We start from the raw sequence: 16278 nt of genomic DNA, 5'->3' as shown, positions 1-16278 counted from the left end.
AGAAAATCTTCAGTCTAAGACAGATCATTAGAGTGACTGTCAAATTAGCTACTAAAACAGAGAAACTGTTCACAGTCAATACAGCAATCCCTATTGATACTGATTTTTACAACTTCCCTTTAATGATTCAACTGTTGACCAAAGTACTGATGGCTGTGGCAACAATGTGTCTAAGGGAAATGACCGAGAGGGATCCTAAAGAACATGTGTGTTCTCTACACCTGTTTCACTCATAAACATAATGCGCATACCCTAATATTTTCAGTAGCAAATGGTCAAATACCTAAAGAATCAAATCAGTGATTGCACATTCTGAAAAGAAGAACTGTGTGTTGAAGGGACGGTTAAGAAGGACAGGAGAAATTCCAAAGAGCTCTGTTTCTTGTTTACTCTTTCTGAAAGCCTAGTGGGCAAATAAAATATTATTTTGCCATGTGATTAAAAGAGGAAATAAGTGATAAAACAACACCAACATTGACCCATAGGCAAAAAGAATGCAGTTCCTAAGTTCCTACATAAACTAACTGCCTGCCATTCAAAGAGGCGAAAACCCACAGATAAAACCTGTGCCCCTGCCAAGGCATTAAGTCTCTACAGCTATGTAAACTGCAAAGAGTTTGCAAAGGAACAAATCCAGGACATAACCCCCTTGAGAACTACAAAAGGGATGCTTGTCCAGACATTCACATTGCATCATGCCACTTCACAACTTAAAATGAGTCTAGAAAAAGAGGCATGATTTTGGCATGGCCCAATCCTGTTACTTTCATTTCGTATGACAAGGCAAGCATATCCTTATTTTCTGGTTTACATTTTATCTGCTTGAATTCACGTAGTGAGAAATTGACAAACCAGTTAAATCAAAATAAGCCAATCAATGCAGGGCAGCCAAGTAACAACATCCGAAAAAACGAGTGGAGGGGCGGTTTTGCTATAAACTGCAAAACTTATTAGCAATCCATCAAAGCTTGATACTTAAGGCTAGTGGCTTATCTAAGCACCTTTTCTTTTCCTTCTCTCTGCTAAGTGAAGTGACAGTCGCTCAGTCGAATCTGACTCTTTGCTACTCCATGGACGTCCATGGAATTCTCCAGGCCAAAATACTAGAGTGGGTAGCCGTTCCCTTCTCCAGGGGATCTTCCCAGTCCAGGGATGGAACCCAGGTCTCCTGCATTGCAGGTGGATTCTTTACCAGCTGAGCTACCAGGGAAGCTCTCACTGATAACTGGCTTCTAAGAGCAGAGAATTTGAAGAACTTCTGTGTGTGTCCAGTGTATTCAGTTCACACTGCTCTAGCTCAAGCTGTAAGAAATTTTAACAGCACCAATACTTAAACCCAAACCTGCTGCTGTGAGAAACAAGGATTTTGCAGATAAAAACATAGGTAGGTAGATAGATGATAGATAGAGGCTGACTACATAGGTGGCTAGACTGACAGATAGCTAATAAAGGTACCTGTGGCCACCATGAGATTTAGGGTATAATCTTTCACTCCTAGATCTTTCATATTTACCCATGAGCCCAAATGTTTATAACCTGTGTATTCAAAGTAGCTGCCATATGGAAAGAGCCAGGTCTGACATTCACAGCATTAATAAAACAGTATCTAAAGTATCAAAACATGTCCACTATGTGAATTTTTTTCCCCTGGGATTCTTAAGTTTACCTAAATTTTGCCAGATTTAATACAATTTTAGTTTCAGGTTGGTATATATTTAGACTCAAATTCTGTTTTACGTAAACTTGGGAAATGCTACCCCACTACTATTATTTGCCATGTAAAATAGTAAAGGAACCAGCAAATTATAAGATTTAAAAAATGTAATATAAGAGATTTATTGTATACTATTTTTCTTATTTCCTTGAATCTGTTATTCAAAAGAGTAGAGGAGAATTCAGAAGACTGAAGGCACAACCTTCTTTCCACAGCTTCATTTTCCTGCCTTCTCTGGTCTAACCTCTTATACTGATGAAAATACAAAAGGAGAATACATTACTCACCATCTTAGTACTTCAACGGTACAAAAAACATTCAGCTCAACAACATTTCTCCTGCTCAATAATGAAGAAGAGTTTTATCAAGATAAAGAAAGTCACTGGTGAGGGGTTTATAAACTAGAGAGTGTCTGAACTAGCCTACAGTAAGCAATACGTTGCTGACTGAAAGAAAAGTGTTAGTCTCTCAGTCGTGTCTGCTTCTTTGTGACTGCATGGACTGTAGCCTGCCAGGCTCCTCTGTCCATGGAATTCTCTAAGCAAGAATACTGGAGTGGGTAGCCATTTCCTTCTCCAGAGGATCTTCCAGACCCAGGAATCGAACCCAGGTCACCTGCATTGCCGGCAGATTCTTTACCGTCTGAGCCACCAGGGAAGCCCATCCTACAATAAGTAATACATTGCTAACTGAAGGCAATCTGTTTGCTTTGATCATTAGGAGCCTTGGTAGGGTTGACAACCTCTTATGAAAGTTACAGAGCTGCCTAATAGATGCTTGCTATGAAGCCACTGCACACCTCTGCATACAGCTAAGTCACTGAAGTACCTGCCAACGGAAGAATTCTCACTGTAATGTTTGAAGAATTCTCTCCTGTGCAAAAGACATACTGTGTTAGTTAGGTAGGGCTGCTATAACAAAATACCACAGACTGGGTGGCTTATAATAATAGAAATGTATGTTCTCACAGCTCTGGAGGCTGGAAGGCCAAGACCAAGGTGCTGGCAGGGTTGGTTTTTGGACCTCTCTTCCTACTTTGAGGATGGTCATCTTCTCACTGTATCCTCTCACCACCTTTCGTTGGTTCTGGATGAGACAGTCACAGAGTCAAAAAGAAACAGAAAGTGAGAGAACAAGAGCTGTCATGTCTCTTCCTCTTCATATGACACAAGTGCTACTGGATTAAGGCCCCGCTGTTATGACTTCACTTAGCTTTTATTGCCTCCTTATAGGATCTGTCTCCAAATACAGTCATACTGGGGGTTAGAACATACAGTCATACTGGGGGTTAGAACTTCAGCATAGGAATTTGGGAGGAATACAATTCAGTCCATAGCAAACACTTTAGATTTATGGGTGACTACAGAGGATGAGTCTTTTCCAATGAGTCAACTCTTCGCATTAGTTGGCCAAAGTACTGGAGTTTCAGCTTTAGCATCATTCCTTCCAAAGAAATCCCAGGGCTGATCTCCTTCAGAATGGACTGGTTGGATCTCCTTGCAGTCCAAGGGACCCTCAAGAGACTTCTCCAACACCACAGTTCAAAAGCGTCAATTCTTCAGCGCTCAGCTTTCTTTACAGTCCAACTCTCACATCCATACATGACTACTGGAAAAACCATAGTTTTGACTAGATGGACCTTTATTGGCAAAGTAATGTCTCTGCTTTTGAATATGCTATCTAGGTTGGTCATAACTTTTCTTCCAAGGAGTAAGCGTCTTTTAATTTCATGGCTGCAGTCACCATTGCCATGATTTTGGAGCCCAACAAAATAAAGTCTGACACTGTTTCCATTGTTTCCCCATCTTCATTTGCCATGAAGTGATGGGACCATAATCAGTAAGATGCCATGATCTTAGTTTTCTGAATGTAGAGTTTCAAGCCAACTTTTTCACTGTCCTCTTTCACTTTCATCAAGAGGCTCTTTAGTTCTTCTTCGCTTTCCGCCATAAAGGTGGTATCATCTGCATATCTGAGATTATTGATATTTCTCCCAGCATTCTTGATTCCAGCTTGTGCTTCATCCAGCCCAGCATTTCTCATGATGTACTCTGCATATAAATAAGCAGGGTGACAATATACAGACTTGATGTACTCCTTTCCCGATATGGAACCAGTCTGTTGTTCCATGTCCAGTTCTAACTGTTGGTTCTTGACCTACACACAGATTTCTCAGGAAGCAGGTCAGGTGGTCTGGTATTCCCATCTCTTGAAGAATTTTCCACAGTTTGTTGTGATTCACACAGTCAAAGGTTTTGGCATTAAGTCAGTAAAGTTTCAGTTCAGTTCAGGTCAGCCGCTCAGTTGTGTCCAACTCTTTGCAACCCCATGAATCGCAGCACGCCAGGCCTCCCTGTCCATCACCAACTCCCAGAGTTCACTCAGACTCACATCCATCAAGTCAGTGATGCCATCCAGCCATCTCATCCTCTGTTGTACCCTTCTCCTCCTGCCCCCAATCCCTCCCAGCATCAGAGTCTTTTCCAATGAGTCAACTCTTCGCATGAGGTGGCCAAAGTACTGGAGTTTCAGCTTTAACATCATTCCTCCCAAAGAAATCCCAGGGCTGATCTCCTTCAGAATGGACTGGTTGGATCTCCTTGTAATCCAAAGGACTCTCAAGAGTCTTCTCTAACACCACAGTTCAGAAGCATCAATTCTTCGGCGCTCAGCCTTCTTCACAGTCCAACTCTCACATCCATACATGACCACTGGAAAAACCATAGCCTTGATTAAACGGACCTTAGTCGGCAAAGTAATGTCTCTGCTTTTGAATATGCTATCTAGGTTGCTCATAACTTTTAGGCCCTTATAAATTCCCTGGGGCCGTGGGTTGGGGTTGGCGGGGAGGGGGGCGCGGAACAGTTCCTTTCCAAAATATGGCTTAGTTTTATATCACTGACTTTTAGTGAAGTTTGCTATGAGAAATAACCATACACACTCTTTCTACCTTTTTTTGAGGATACTGCCCATTCCCAAAATTCAGTTCCTTCTCATAAACCCTGGGTGAGAATTGCTTTTTAAAGCTTAGTGCTGGGGGGCAAAAATTGTCTTCCATGAGAATTTCCTATAATTCTTAAAAATCTCAAGAACCTCATACCACAACAGTTTTATTTTTTCTTCTGGTCTGGCAGGAAATTTTGGATAATATTAGAAGCTCAAGCTCATCAAATCTATTAAAGGCTTGTATTTGTAGTCATCCTCTTATTTTTTTTTTTCCTGCTTTTTAACCCTGATTCTCTTATTTCTCTTTTGGTAACAATTCTCTATTTTTTGTTTGTTTGTTTTTAGCTAACTCAAAAATACCTTTTTTACGAAAAAGACAGTGTTTAAACACATTAAAGTAAACCTCTGGAACTATAAGATTAAACCATAAGATCATCATAAGATTAAACCAGATTTTTTTGTTTTTAAATCAGATGGCCGCTATTGAGTTCTGTTTTAAAAAAAAAAAAAAATTGAAATGAGAATAAGCACCAAAAAAGAGAATCCTGATTGCCTCTTAGGTTTCACCCACTATTCCCAGGAAAATGAATACCTAGCAATGAATATGAAAATTAGTGAAGCTCATTTAAAAGTGGAAGGCAAAGCTTCCAAAAGAGTAAATGGATAATTTTGAGCCATTATATGCAAATTAACTTTCACACTGTTTGGTATTCTTCAAAGTGAACTTTTATCTTAGCTAATCAGAGTTGCTAGGAGATAAGCCCTACCCTACTGTTAATGTGAGCCCAGTTTTCCACCCTGGACCTCAATCAGATGGTAGTCCACTGCCAGAAAGTACAGTTTAAAGATTAAACAAAAGCAGCAACAGAGCATCCAGGAGGCAAAGGACAGATGCCCTTTCTGAGTCTGCACATGTGCTAGGATATGACTTCAAGGCCTCTCTCTGATAAGATTAATGCCTAAGGAAAAAAGCTGAGCATTTTAAGGTTTAGAAAGAAACTGTAGTTTCTGGAAAGGGAGTTTGTGAAAGGAGAGGTCAAAGAAATCAGAAACAAAAATACCTAGTTCTTTTAATGTGGTACAAAAATAGTGCCTTCAAATATCATGCTGGACTATGTTGTACAAATGTTTTGCACATGTTGTGTGAAAGTCCAGAGGATGCATTCACAAAATATCAGCAACATGTGTTAAGATAATGTTTAAAATCTATCAATCATGTATGGATGTCTGAAAACAATATGCTTTGGGATCTGTTGAACAAGAGAAAGCTAATGCAAAGAACTGGATAAGGCCTTCCAAAAATTCTTCCCAAATAGGACAGACCTCCATAAAAACTGTCTTGTATTGTGGTCTCAATTAAATGAGAAAAAAAAAATAAGTAAAATGACTTACATTTTGATAGGAGGTCTCTGGAAAACATGTTTTTAAAAGTAGGTGAAAAAGACTAGGCTAAACCACGTATGGAAAATTAGATCAAGATGGAGGCAGGACCCAAGCATCTACCTTCCCTATGCAAAACCCTCTGAAAGAATAGGCGAGATTGTATGGGAGCACAACTCCTGAAGAAGTTAGAAAATGAGAAAGGGTACGATTTGTAGACAACCAAATGCTGACAAGGATGCAGAGCAATAGGAATTCTCATGTATTGCTAGTGGGAAAGCAAAAAATGATAGAGCACTTTGGAAAAGTTTGGCAGTTCCTTATAAAGTTAAAGATACACTTACTGCTATGGACTGAAAGTTTATGTGCCCCCAAGATTCATATATTGAGGCCTAGTATGCAAAATGATAACTGGAGGTAAGGCCCTTGGGAGGTGATTTAGTCATAAAGGTGGAATCCTCATGAATGAGATTAGTAAGTGGCCCTGTAAAGGAGATTCCAGAGAACTCTCTCACCCCTCCCGCCATGTGAGGACACAATGAGAAGATGGCCTTCTAGGTACCAGGAAGAAGTCCTCATCAGACATTGCATCTGCCAGTATCTTGATCTTGGACTTCCTATACTCTGGAACTCTAAAAATAAATTTTTGTTGTTTATAAGGTACCTAATACATGATATTTGATTATACCAACCCAAATGGACTAAGACAGTAAGTAAGTTTATTTTTCCATATTTCATGACAGAAAAGCCAAGAATCCCAGAAAAACTGCTGTTCATCTTTTTAGCAAACTCACATTCCACACTCTATCTACTACCACTGTACAATAATGCTTTTATTAACATGTATAAGAATAAATATACCAGACTTTTGGACTCAGAGGGAGAGGGAGAGGGTGGGATGATTTGGGAGAATGGGAATTATAACATGTATACTGTCATGTAAGAATTGAATCGCCAGTCCATGTCTGACGTAGGGTGCAGCTTGCTTGGGGCTGGTGCATGGGGATGACCCAGAGAGATGTTGTGGGGAGGGAGGTGGGAGGGGGGTTCATGTTTGGGAACGCATGTAAGAATTAAAGATTTTAAAATTTAAAAAAAAATAAAAAATTAAAAAAAAAAAGAACATTAAAAAAAAAAAAAAGAATAAATGTATATCTTCCAAACTAAGAATTCAAGAAATGGAGATTACAGAGAAATGCTAGTAACCTTTCATTGAGGAGAAGTCAATCACAAAATAAGCAAAGAGCTGAAATGCTATATTTGGCAGTAAGAACTGAAATGCAAGGACCCTAGCCTAGGATTCCTCTTTGTGACCTGGGCTCCTATATGAAAAAGGGAAAATGACTAGTCATTTTGCACTTCATACAAGGAAAAATCCCAGAAGAGAAAGAGAACTTTGACCTCTTAAAAGTGGTAATATATGAAATACAGAGCAAGGAGGTTACTAGTGCTGAAATTATGATTCCCCTTCTCAACCCCCAACCTGAAAATCTTTTGCTCTTGTAGTTAAGAGGGAAAAATAAGAGACCAAACTGGAGGTAATACATCTGTCTTGTTCGACATCAGGATCTTGGAACCTGGCTCTCTGCCTTCCCGGCTGGTGCTTGCTCCCTCATTCCCATCCCAGGAAATAATCACTTGCTTCTCCAGAGACTCAGTATTTCAATTTGCTTCTCTAAGAGAATTTAGTGTATTTTAGTTCCTTTTTATGGATGTGTACAGGTTGGGCTTGCAAAACATTTTTGCTGAATTGCCCAATTACTGAAAATTATTGTATCCTGTCTTTTAAAATAATCATACTTTATAACTTTAATTTGTCATGTAGTAGAACTTCCTCTCTAGCAATCTTAAGTTTTACCAGTGATTTATGCAGTTTCTCAAGTGTCTTGTTTTCTGTAATATGTGCTGTAATACATTTTTTGCTTTTTTCTTTAAGTCATAAAATAATTATAAGTAAATGCACAAGAGCAATACATAATGCCAATTTTTTTTTATTCTTCAAGGAGCAGAAGAGATTCATTAATTTATTTACCACACTATTAAACACTTCAGTCCTGTAGCCACTATCAGCACTAAATTCTAATTCCTAGTGATTTACTGAGCCTGAAAACCTCGCCTCTCCCTTAAATGTCCCTTTTTCAACTGAAGAACACAAAACAAATTTGCCAACATGTAGAGTGCTAGGCTACCTGTGTTTAGGAAGAAGGAAAAAAAATTTTAAACCTGGGAACCTTTAAAAATGAATGGCTTAATTAATCATTTGCATTATTCAATGCTCTCTTTTCACTTCTACCCTTCTTTTTGGAGGGCAGGCAGGAGGGAGGTTGTATATTCCTTTGGTTCATCAGTATTGTGGTTTTAATACTATTACAACTTTAAAAAGCTACTGTGCTTCTGAAGCTTCTGGTCAGGGGGTTTTTGTCCCTAGAGTTTCAAAGCTTAGGGCAAATGATTTTCTCTAACTCTGTTTAACTCAAATATGAAACAGGAAACTGTGATGTCGTGTCTAGTAAACCATCAAAAGCACTCTGTTTAAAACAGAGAAATTAAGTGAGCTCACTGCTGCCTTCAAATACCTGAATTTTTGGCAAAACACTTAACCTATCTAGGAGTCATTGTAAAAGGTTAATTAAATAAAATCAAAATAGGGTCGTCACTTCTTCCTAAGGGCATGAGTTGTCTCAGCAAACGAGTTCTTTCATCATGGAAAATGAAACATGCCAGCCTTCTAGTATGAGACTGATGTACACTGAAGAAACCTACCTTGCTTACAACTCCAAAACAGCCTTCAATCTGTGGAACAAAAGAATAATTGAACTTAAGCCTTCCAACAGTGCCATTATGGCAGTACTATTTTTATATTTACAACTTTGTGGGTGTACACAGAGCTCATCACAACTGTGTGCAAGCGGGCAGTCCTTTAGAGCACTTAAGGAAAACAAATATTTCTCTGAGGCTTTGACATGATAAACATACAAGTTCACTATCTAAACATTAAGTCATATTTTAAATGGATACTTTAAGTAATCACTTCCTACACAACTGGAATGAAATATACACTGCTTTTAATGACAGTGATAATAAAGTTGGTTACATAATTCCAAGCCGGTCACCATGGGGAAAATGATGAGCCTTAGTCTTCAGAGACAGAGTTTCTTAAAGTAAATTATTAGCCTCATTAACGTGACTAATATAAAACGCGGGAGATGGGGAAGAGAGGGAACAGCAACCTAGCTCTCACAGCAAAGATGCGGTTGATTTTTTTTTTAAGTCCTTTCTTTACAAGATTATCTTGCTGTAGTTTTTGGCAATATCAAATAATTACAGTTTATTTTAAATAAGAATCCTGTATTTCTGCTACTGAGCCTTTATGCTTTCACTGGCAACCCTAATTTTCTTAGTTCTCTTTTTCTTATCTTATCGAGTATCTTAGTTTTCCTCCAATAAACATGTGTAGCTGAGTAAGAGCTGGAAAGCTGAAAAGGACAAGCTGAGCTTCTCTCCTTCTCAACTCTCTAAAAAGGGCTCCACTTCACTAAGGAGATAGAAAGGAGGGAAGTAAATAAAGTAAACGACAACTTTTGGTTCATTTCAGAGGGGCTATTTTCTGAAACATTGCTCTGATCTATACCATATTTTGGAACCAATGCCTGTGGTCTAAAAGATTCATCGAGCAATAGAAGATAATAAAGGGAGATCAGTAGAGGCATGTGTCTACTTCTAATTTTTTTCTTTTTTAATTTTAGAAGGTAAAGAAAACAGGAGACGAGAATATGCAGAGAACTGTTAAAATCCCTTTAAACTAAGAAATGGGTAGCAGGATTGTGCGCGGTTTTTGTTTTCTGCCTATTCTTTTTCTAAATTTTCAAAAAACGTTGTTACAGTAAACACATGTTACTTTTATCAGCAGAAAAGAGGATTTAAGCACTTTCCTATTTCCGGTTGCCAGGTCAGCCTCCTGATCCAGCTCTTAGTGGAGATCAAGAGCTTAGACTTTTTCCTTAAACCCACACCCCTGGCACAGTCTGCACACGGTCTGGGCGTTCAGCAAGTCTGGACTGACTAATTAATTGATGTAGGGCTCCTTCACCTTTGTACACCTCTGTACTTAAACACTGTTCTCCAGGGTGTCTAAACACACTTAGAAAGAGCTGCTCTGGTTTTAAATGGTATATAAATTCTCTACTAAAGCCACTTCTCCGTATTCATCATCTCTAAAGAGCAGATGAGTAAGGTGACATTTTCATGTTGTAGCTAGAGCTGGCTTGGAACAAAAAGTCACTGAGTTTAGGTTTAGAGTTATGTTCACTCTAAAAATAAGTTACTGGGGGATCTCAGACACGACCCAGTCTTTAGATTTTTATCAAGAATGCTGCCCACACATCACAATTATAAAGTTGAAGTATTAAAATTGAGATTGTTTTATTTTTTCCCAAAGAGAAGCCTCAATCTTCTTTTGGCAACAATGCTGGGAAAGAGAAGGCCATAATCTCCTTAAGGACAGGGCCCCCACTGTCTTTTTTTATCCTTAATGCTTCTGCTAATATGTGGGGGCAGAGTAGGTATTTATAAGTGTTGAAGATTGAATAAATCAATTAGTCTGTCAACACAGCTACAAACCTACTTTGTCACGAAGTAGATATAATATGTTTCAGGGAGAAGGGTAGTCTTAAAAAATACTGTTTATTCAGAGTAGAGTATTAAAATAAAAAATCCATGACTACCAAACATATAATAAAAGAGTAAGATACACTGTTTTCTACAACATATTAGGCAGCTAAGACCATTTCATAAGACGGTCTTATGTTAATGATTAAACGTGATGGCAAGTAAAAACTTCTTAAGCTGACATTATTTTAAACAAGCAGGTGGATTCTAGAGTTGAAATTTGTACAACATAAAAAGTTATCTTGAATAAGTATCAACAAGTGATGAAAACTGATAATAAATGCACCCTTAACTAAAATGCATGGTTTAAAGTGACAGTTTCTTTTAGTATCTCTAAGGAGTGCTTTCTTGCTTACCTGTCAGTGTTTTAATATTATTCCTTTTTCTTCTATTTTTTAAAAGTTTTGTGCTCAGTCATATATGTGACCCAGATTTCAATGCCACCTTGTTGATGCTAAGACAGCTTTTGTATCCATAAAACCACTGCACAGTGTCTAAATCAGGAGCTGAATATGTTCTTCTACCTTTTATCGGCTCTAAAAAATGCAGAGCAAACATTATCTATTGTTAATTACCTGTAAAGTAGGGCTTTAGCCACTTCCCCTGTTTCTAAGAGCCCTGAAGTGAAACCTAAAAGAAGTCACCCATTGTTTTCCGCTGTGCAAGGGCCAGGAGCAAACAGGGCTCAAATTGCAGCTCTGAAAGGCCACAGGAAATTGGCATACCACTAATCTGCACTCAACTATTCAAAGAAACAAAGCCTGCATTCCTGCTGAAAAACTCACCAGCAGAAACCCAAGGCAGATCTGTTCAGCAAGGACCACAGAATAAATCTGCAGAAATGAAAGTTTTAATTAGAGTACCATGAGACCTGGCTCCAGTTTCCTAGCTCTAACATGCACCATTTAGGTTTCTACCTACTCTTCCCAGTTTTCCCCAAAATGAGATTACATAATTAGAATCCTTTCCACTTAATCATTTGAGCAGGGCTAGAGTAGGAGGGGACAATGTAATCAGAGGCCAAGGGTTCACTACAGACAGCTGAGTTGTGGTAAACTAGTATTCTAAAATAATCAAAATCCAAAGCACTTAAAATTTGCTTTTGTGTACTTGGGCTATTTATATTCCTTGTAAATGGAAAAACATTTTTTTCTTAACCTTGGGAATGAAATGCAATTAAGAAATTGGTCAGATTATCTTTCATAAAGCACAGCACAATTTAGAATGAGACTCCATGTAAAACTCAAGGATAAAAGTAGTGATTTTTTTTTTAACTGGATGCTTCACCACAGTTCAAGTCATGAGCAGAACACAGATGCCTCATGGGCTGGTGTGGCACACCCACTTGTTCTTTCTTAATGGTTATCAAAAAGGCTGGGGCTTCCCTCGTGGCTCGGTGGTAAAGAATCTGCCTACAATGCAGGAGACTCAGGTTTGATTCCTGGGTCAGGAAGATTCCCTGGAGAAGGGAATGGCAACCTACTCCACTGTTTTTACCTGGGAAATCCCATGGACAGAGGGCCCTGATGGGCTACATCCATGAGGTTGCAAAGAGTCGTGTCGTGGTCCGGGCATGGGTTGGAAAAGAATTTCCAGACCTGAGGCAGAATGAGAGGAGAATAAAGTTTATTAGAGTGGGAGACACTGTTAGAACAGTGGGCCAGCTCAAGGGAGAACCGAAATTAAACAGGGGTCCTTAGTCCACTTTTATACCCAGAGTACAAGGAGTGGGATAGGGTCTTGCAGGTCATTTGCTGATTGGATGAGGCATGTATACTGGGTGGGGAAAGAGTCTACCTCCCTATGGGGTAGGAGGGGAGACAAGTTACACTGTTCCATTAATAGTTACAACATGGGAGAGGAAAGGATGATAAGGGCCTGGTTTTTCGGTTCCTGCATTCCAGGACCCTCCTTGGTTTTATCTGCTCTTTCCACCTTGGGTCACCACCAGTAGGGCACAATTTAGCAACTCAACCACCAACCACCACATCAGAAAGGTCACAGAATGAACTAACAGAGTCAGGGATGTTATGTTCTAGTCTTAACTTTATCAAGAAATTGGAAAATCATATTTCCTCCCTATGTCAAATTTCCTTACCTATAAAACTAGGTGAACAATTCAGTCCCTCCTTAACTCATGAGTTTGTTGAAATACCAAAAGTTTGTACACTTAGGTGCTTACAAAAATATTATGTGCCATGTACAATTTGAGATATTATTGTATTTAGTAAAAACAATGTTTTAACTGAGTGATAGGTTACATGGTATTATCATAGATCTTCAAAAACATATTGTTGCTGTTGTTCAGTCACTCAGTCACGTCTGACTCTGCAAACCCATGGACTGCAGCAAGCCAGGCTTCCCTGTCCTTCACCATCTCCCGGAGTTTGCGCAAATTCATGTCTATTGAGTTGATGATGCCATCCAACCATCTCATCCTCTGTCATCCCCTTCTCCTCCTGCCCTCAATCTTTCCCAGCATCAGGGGCTTTTCCAATGAGTTGGTTCTTCTCATCATGCGGCCAAAGTATCGGAGCTTCCAAAAACATATACAGAGTAGCCATTATACATTTGAAAAAAGGGACATTTTGAAGAGTTTCATGCCTATGCAAATTGAACAAGAAGAATAAGCAGTAAGTTCAGTATCTAGGAGAAAGAGTATCAGCACCTAGGAAGCTGAGCCGGGTTCTTACCTCCTCCAGGACTCTCAAGTCAACTCAGTATTAGGTCAGTCGTGTCCCAACTCTTTGTGACCCCATGGACTATAGCCCACCAGACTCCTCTGTCCATGGGATTCTCCAGGCAAGAATAATGGAGTGGGTTGCCATTTCCTTCTCCAGGGGATCTTCCGACTCAGGGACAGAACACACAATCTGTATTACAACCAGATTGTTTACCTCTGAACCACTGGTAAAGGTGGAAGCCCTTTTTGTTAGAATATGCAAGACTAAAATGGCTTAAAGCAGATTACAGACCATATCAGAATATATATTTTATTAATGTAGTAAATATTCCTCTGGTCAGAAAAACAAGATCCAAATATGGGTTCTTATGACTCAATTGTAAAATGCAGGAAAATATATCAATAAATATGTACTCAGCGCCTACCATGGACAAAGCACCTTTGGGGGTACATGTGAACCTACAACATAACCTCAAAGAATTACAATATCAAAGGAGAGACAGGACGGAAACTTTGAACAGGGGCAGAAAATGCCACCCCCAAATATGCCACTTTAGCGTAAGGATTATATTGAGCTAGGAGCACTGATAAAGAGCAGGTACAAGAGGGGTGCTGTGGCCTCCTCTTTTCTTTCTGGAAGCAGGAGATAAAACTCACATATGAGGGATGCCCTCACTGTACCAGGAGGAGAGGAACATACTTATCACCAGAGATGGAGGGTGGAGGCTGAGAGAACTCTGTACAAACAGACCTTGTTAAAATAGCTCAACTTCCTTTACCATTCATATATTTTAGTTGCTTTTCTGTAACTGTCTCTCTTTGTTCAACCACAGTATGAATGTTTAGGCTTGGCTACATCTCTGGGTCTTCATCTTCCTATAGGGTTCACAGGTACATGTAAAAATTTGTATGCGTTCCCCTGTTAATCCATCTGATGTCGATTAATTCTCAGGCCCAACAGGAACTTTAACAGGTAGTGGTGAAGTTTTGCCTCCTCTTCAACACTGTAAACATTAAAAGTAATGACCCTTTTACACAATGAAGTTACTATAGAATTTCTAGGAGAGATTATTAAGCCAGAGAAATAGGATTTAAACCTAGTTATAAGAGTAGAGGCTTCCTGAGTGGCTAAGAAGGTAAAGAATCCACCTCCAATTCAGGAGACACAGGTTCAATCCCTGGGTCAGGAAGATCCCCTGGAGAAGGGAATGGCTACTCACTCCAGTATTCTTGTCTGGAGAATTCCATGGACAGAAGAGCCTGGCAGGCTACAGTCCATGGGGTCACAGAGAGTTGGACATAACTGAGCAACTGACACTTTCACTTTTTTTTTTTTCCAGGGACAGAGAGTGAACCAACTCCACTGGATAGAAGATTTATGTTGCAGGAAAGAAGGGTAGAAGGGCAGTTTGGGACTCTGAAAGCACAGCCACGAATACTTAGTGCATGCATTTTAACTTAATCCTATAGTTAACTTAAAGGGTGATGAGAGGAAAAGAGGATAGGGCAAAAGGGAAAGAGAAAACGTGGGGCTTCCAAGAGACATACAGCCTGATGAACTGGAAAAGATTAATTTTTAATATGGTTATTTGTTATGGAGTCATGCTGTAGGCCAGTCACATCATATGATAAATGACACAAATGTTTCCAAGTGTAAATCATCATATTCCAACTTGGCAGTCACCAGCAGACACACATTTTCCATTGGGTCAAAAGGACCCAAAATTTTATTTGAACACAAAAATACAGTTCTGTGTTTTTTCCCCTTGAGAAACGGTCCCATAGGTAACATACGAACGGCCCCCGTCATGCAATCACCGCCCTCTGCTCAGTGTGGCCTGCGGTTGAGTTAGTCATGTGTTGTGCCATAGGAAGGAGGTGACAGTTACTGCTTGGATATGTTTGTAGGGCATAACCTCAAAGGAACTTCCTCACACTCTATAGTAGAAAGGAATAAATGTTTGTTTTGAAAGATAAGCATGGGTAAGTAGGAAAAAATGCTCAAGGGCAAATACTTTTGAAAAAAAAAATGCTTTATGAAAGAATGTTGGGTTTTGTTTTTTTCAAGAAAGGCAAGTTCAAGCAGACCTTTTTTTTTTTTTTCAAGAGTACTGCCTGCTTTTCTTCTTTCCAAAATTCACCAGATTTTACAAACCATACGAAGCATATTTTCCCTAAGGATTAAGAGATTCCTCCTAGTTGAACTTCTTACTCAAGAAACTAAGGCACTATATGGTACCTATCCAGTGCCAAGGAGAAAAAAAAACTCCCATTATCTACATAGGACATGAAGAAATGTGCAGTTTACACACTTGACTTTTTTTTTTAACTAAACTTTTGAAATCAAGCAATGCCAGCCTCCCTCAAATTCAAGTTGTTCTGCTTTATAATGATCACTTCTCAGAAAACCATTTCCAAGTCTCTACACGTGCCACATACCACCTGTAAAATGCAGAAAATGTTTAACTCCAATACTCTCATTTGCAAGCAATTCAAACTACAGGAAAAAAAGATAAATGACCAATTTCAATCCCCAAATTGTTTCATCCTTTTTTTGGTATAGCTTCTGCAAGAATCTGGATTTTACTAACTTGGCCTGTCGTTATGGCTTACTCTGTGCCCCATGGACTGTAGCCCACCAGGCTCCTCTGTCCATGGGATTTTCCAGGCAAGAATACTGGAATGGTGTTGCCAAGCCTTCCTCCAGAGGATCTTCCTGAGCCAGGGATCGAATCTGTATCTCCTGCATCGGCAGGCGGATTCTTTAATAAATTAAACTCCAAGTCTTCAAGTATAGATAAGGTCTATATAATGGAAATAGCATAGGACTTTCAAACACAGTTTTCACATCTTTTTCTCACTCAGCTGGCTCTACTCCCTACTAGTA

This window comes from Capra hircus, chromosome 17 (genome assembly GCF_001704415.2).
Source record: "Capra hircus breed San Clemente chromosome 17, ASM170441v1, whole genome shotgun sequence".
NCBI lineage: Eukaryota > Metazoa > Chordata > Mammalia > Artiodactyla > Bovidae > Capra > Capra hircus.
The sequence above is the reverse complement of the archived record's forward strand: the minus strand, read 5'-3'. Positions refer to the sequence as shown.